Genomic DNA, 4,153 nt, shown 5'->3' on the forward strand with positions numbered 1-4,153 from the left:
CCCCCCCAGCCTGCTCGCTGGTGGGGTGGGGTGAGGAGCAGAAGAGGCCTTGACTCTGTGTCAGCACTGCTTAGCCATAGCTAAAACATCCCTGTATTGTCAACACTGTTTCCAGCACAAATCCAAAACACAGCCCCATACCAGCTACTGTGAAGAAAATTAACTCTATCCCAGCCAAACCCAGCACAACCACCAACACACCCAGGTGGTACAGAAAGCACGGCGGGGGCACCAGGGGGGACCAGAGGCTGGGGCCAGTGGCGCAATGGACAACGCACCTGACTACGGATCAGGAGATTGCAGGTTCGACTCCTGCCTGGCTCACCCTCAAACTGCCTGGCTCTCGCGGTGGTGACAGGGGACAGCTGTCTTCATGAGGTCCTTCCCCTTCCAGGCTTTTTTCCCATCTCTCTGTCATCAGCATCACAGGAGCATCACCTCGAGAAACACCTCGTCAAAGCTGTGAATGTGCCACCTGCTTCAAGATCCACCACTCCCCAAGTCCTTTTTGCCCTGGCCTGCTGACCTCCTAGACTGCTGAGCAGCAGGATTGCTTCTGAGGTCTCCGAGTGTGTGTTTTCCTCATAAGCCCTATGAAGATCTCCCGTCTGTCTCCCTGAGCACTACGGAGTGAAAGCTGGCTGAAGCCTCACTAGTAACAACTGTGGGTAAGGGTTGGGTGGAAAGTGGGCTGGGACATTGGGCTTGAAGGGTTGTGGTCAGGGGCTGGAAGTGCGAATGGTGGTTAATTTCTCCTAGTGCTCCTCAGGGGTCAATGCTGCCACTGATAGTATTGAACATCTTCACTGACAATACTCAGTAATGGGATAGGATGAATCCTATGTGAATTCACAGATGACACCGATGGGGAGGGGAGCAGTTGACACTGGCAGGGACGGGTGTCATTCAGAGTGACCCGGACAAGGTAAACACCATGTCCTGCCTCTGGGATGGGATAACCCCATGCAGCACTACAGACTGTCAAGAAAACAGCTGTGCAGAAAAGGGCGTAGGGGGTCCTGGAGAACAACAACTTGAACAAGAGTCAGCAGTGTGCCCTCGCACCCGTGAAGGCCAACTGCATGCTGGGCTGTCCTACCAAGAACATAGCTACCAGCTCAAGAGGAAGGACTATTGCTCTCCATCCAGCACTTCTGAGACCATCACTGGGGCACTGTGTCCAAGACTGTCCTCCTCAGTACAAACAAGACACTGACAACATGGAGCAAGTCTAGCTTTGTCCTTTTCCACACTTTTCCACACCTCTTTGAGCTTTTCCCCTAGTTAAAGTTTTTTAAAGCCTGCTGGCAGACATGCTTTTGCCTCTTCCTGTCTGATATACCTTGTAGTCTCCTGAGCAATCCTAATTCCTAAAAGAAGGTTGCAAATTTATAAAAGTGAGGGGTCTGAGATGCCCGGGTGCTGCACCCCTCCACCCTGACCTTGTGGCACAAGGGCAGCGCATCTGCAGCTGGATCACAGGGTTGGGTGTCTGAATCACGCTGAGGCCAGGCTTGGGACAGGGCTGCGGGCAGGTGGCCTGTCCGTGCTTTCCATGGGGCTCATTGATGTTGCATGCAGAACTTTGCAAGGCATCGACAAACTGTGACAAGATGGATGTGGGCCTCAGAGGTGATTGGGGACCAGAGCACATGATCAGCCAGGACAGCCTGAGGGTGCTGGGTCTGTCCAGCCTGCAGGGAGCCGTTCAGGAGGCATCTCCATTCTGCTGTGGGATTTGCTGTGATGCCCCTGGCTGTGGTGTGGGCCCCAGCTCTGCCCATTTTGGGGTGCCCAGCTCCGCTGAAAGATCTGGAGGACCTCTTTCATTCCTGCAGGGCAAGAGGATGCCATGCCCCAGCACTTTTGCCCCGCAGAAGGCCCAGGAGGATGGATGATGGGCAGGAGAAGAAAGGCCCTCGCGGAGGGAGTAGGAGGAACAACCACCAGGCTAAAAGTGTCGAGCCAGGCAGGAGTCGAACCTGCAGTCTCCTGATCCGTAGTCAGGCGCGTTGTCCATTGCGCCACTGGCCCTGACCCCTCACCACCCCCGTGGCCCTGGCAGGCTGCCCGCATCCTTCGCTCTGTAGAACATCCTCTGCGCTCAGCACAAAGACACCAAGCAACATCCAATGCAACATCAACCAGTGAGGAACATCAGCTGGGCTGCCAGCCGCTGACTTCAGCCCCCTCGGCCCCCTGGTCCAGCCGCTTTGCTTTGCCTTGTGATTCAGCTTAGGCACTCTGTCTCTGTGCCCTGCCACAGTGACAAGGCTGGGAGACCCCGTCAGAGACCAAATTGTAGCCAAGATAAATGGCGTTCCTTGGTGTCCTCTTGAACGCCGAGGAAGTCATCTCTTCAGAGAAACCTTTGAAGAGATGACTTCATTGGCCAAGAGTGGTCTGCCCTTGGTAAAGCCACGGTCACTGTTTCCAGTCATCATCACATCCTTCCTTCATTTGGGCATGGCTTTCAGGAGTATTTATTCCATAGTCTCGACCTGGGCTCTGAGGTTGAATGCACTCAGCACGTACAGGATTTGGGACGTGCAGATTCCAGCTGTGATGTTTCCCCCATGTCACAGCTATGCGCATTTGGTCCACAGTCGGGAGACATGTCCCCGGCCTCTGGGTGCTCCCCTTGCTTATTTGTGTTTGGAAGAGCCAAGGACACTAAACAACAGTGAGGTAGCGACATCTGGAGGACAGCCACCGAGAAAATCCTCTGCTCACTCAACCCATCCGTGACACATCAGGAGTTTCGGGACATGGGGTAGGAGCCCTTAGGTCTACGTTTATCAGATAAGTGAGAATGGGAGTCACAGAAGGACCCGCACTTAGTTTTTTGGTACAGGGTTAGGAACAGTGCAAGCACCCTGAAGGACCTTGCCCTCCTTCGTTCATCAGATTCTTCTGCCTTCTGTCACCAGGGTGGTCGGGTGCAGAGTGGGAGGGCAAAAACAAGTTGCCCGTGAGATGCCCATCTCACAGTCCCACCCCATAGGAGGTGGGACATCCTGACCCCGGTGTGATTTGAACACACAACCTTCTGATCTGGAGTCAGACGCGCTGCCCTTGCGCCACGAGGTCAGGGTGGAGGGACGCAGCCCTGCGGCATGGATCCCGGCCTAGGCGGTGGGGATGTCCTCTCCATGGGGGCCACCTCAGGGGTGTCTGGGCAACCCCAGCAGAAGGGCTATGGGAGGTGGAGAGGACAGGGCCACCCCTTGAGGAGAGGGTGGCCAAGTCCTGCCCACAGCGTGGTGACCCGGCTGGAGGGTGAAAGCCCATGGAGGGATGGGGCAGAGGTGCAGAGGGAACAGCATGGGTCCAGGATATGTGGGGGCAGCTGAACTCAAAGCACACTCCATCCTCCTGTTGGGAGGAAGGTGACCCCAGACAGGCCGTTTAAAAGGCATGAGGGTCAGTCCTGCCACAGGGCTTGAGGTGGGTGCTGTGCATCTGCCAGGTGAACGGGGCCTCTCTCCCCAGGGAGGTGGTGGGCCACCATCCCTCCTGTCCCTCTGGAGACACCACACACAGGCGCTTGTTTCTGCTGGGATAGGCCCTGCAGGGCTGCTCTGGGCAATGGTCATGTTTAGGCCTTCCTCCTCTGAAGTACCTCATTTAGAGCCCTCCTTGCAGGCTTAGCAAGGCAGCTGGCAAAGATGCTCCCACTCCTTTGTCAAATGAATCAGAAGTCCCCTTCCTTCAAAGAACAGCCCATGGCCATAAAGTTTGGGATGACATTTGGGCATAAAATCCCCCAGCCCTGACCTCGTGGCGCAATGGTAGCGCGTCTGACTCCAGATCAGAAGGCTGTGTGTTCAAATCACACCGGGGTCAGGATGTCCCACCTCCTATGGGGTAGGACTGTGAGATGGGCATCTCATGGGCAACTTGTTTTTGCCCTCCCACTCTGCACCCGACCACCCTGGTGACAGAAGGCAGAAGAATCTGATGAACGAAGGAGGGCAAGGTCCTTCAGGGTGCTTGCACTGTTCCTAACCCTGTACCAAAAAACTAAGTGCGGGTCCTTCTGTGACTCCCATTCTCACTTATCTGATAAACGTAGACCTAAGGGCTCCTACCCCATGTCCCGAAACTCCTGATGTGTCACGGATGGGTTGAGTGAGCAGAGGATTTTCTCGGT

General features: G+C 55.3%; 4 non-coding genes across 4 annotated transcripts; 2 read left to right on the top strand and 2 right to left on the bottom strand.

The window, feature by feature from the left end:
* The first annotated feature begins 251 nt into the window (after positions 1 to 251).
* On the top strand, positions 252 to 324 carry TRNAR-ACG. The gene has a single exon. It is a non-coding gene; the product is annotated as a tRNA-Arg (tRNA).
* A 1,637-nt stretch (positions 325 to 1,961) lies between these two features.
* Positions 1,962 to 2,034, bottom strand: TRNAR-ACG. Its single transcript has one exon. It is a non-coding gene; the product is annotated as a tRNA-Arg (tRNA).
* Positions 2,035 to 3,018: 984 nt separating this feature from the next.
* TRNAW-CCA lies at positions 3,019 to 3,090 on the bottom strand. The gene has a single exon. It is a non-coding gene; the product is annotated as a tRNA-Trp (tRNA).
* Positions 3,091 to 3,774: 684 nt separating this feature from the next.
* Positions 3,775 to 3,846, top strand: TRNAW-CCA. Its single transcript has one exon. It is a non-coding gene; the product is annotated as a tRNA-Trp (tRNA).
* Positions 3,847 to 4,153: the final 307 nt, after the last annotated feature.

The sequence above is a fragment of the Aptenodytes forsteri genome, unplaced genomic scaffold (genome assembly GCF_000699145.1).
Source record: "Aptenodytes forsteri isolate BGI_AS27 unplaced genomic scaffold, ASM69914v1 Scaffold57, whole genome shotgun sequence".
Taxonomy (NCBI): domain Eukaryota; kingdom Metazoa; phylum Chordata; class Aves; order Sphenisciformes; family Spheniscidae; genus Aptenodytes; species Aptenodytes forsteri.